The following is a 448-nucleotide window of genomic DNA, read 5'->3' as shown; positions in this document are numbered from 1 at the left end:
GTATACGTGTCTGTTTAGGATCAACCTTTGGGTGTCACTTAGTTACGGAGATTGTCAGGGTGTACTTCGGGATAGTTTTAGCAGATTGGTAATATGGGTCATGGTATTGTTTCTGGATAATGTCAGGACTTTAGCTATTGATGCCGGCACGGCCTTAGAGGGGGAGCATCAGAGCCTCTGTTAGGTCCAGTGTGAGTTAGGAGGAGTCTCCAGGCCTTAGTTAGGGACGGGTTCACGAACTTGGGAGTTAACTATAAGTTGAACAGTTACCCGAACCCGTACCGTAATAAACACGTATGCTAATACTAAACTGTTCTTTTATACAGAAACCTGTACTGTCCCCTATCACATACGTTCACCCTACCCCTACCCCTTACCCGAAGCCGTCCCCTAATCCTAACCAGTACGCTAACACTAAGCCGTCCCCCAATCAACACGTACGCTCACC

Source organism: Monodon monoceros, unplaced genomic scaffold, assembly GCF_005190385.1.
Source record: "Monodon monoceros isolate NGI ecotype Baffin Bay Population unplaced genomic scaffold, NGI_Narwhal_1 Super_Scaffold_18, whole genome shotgun sequence".
Classification (NCBI taxonomy): Eukaryota; Metazoa; Chordata; class Mammalia; order Artiodactyla; family Monodontidae; genus Monodon; species Monodon monoceros.
The sequence above is the reverse complement of the archived record's forward strand: the minus strand, read 5'-3'. Positions refer to the sequence as shown.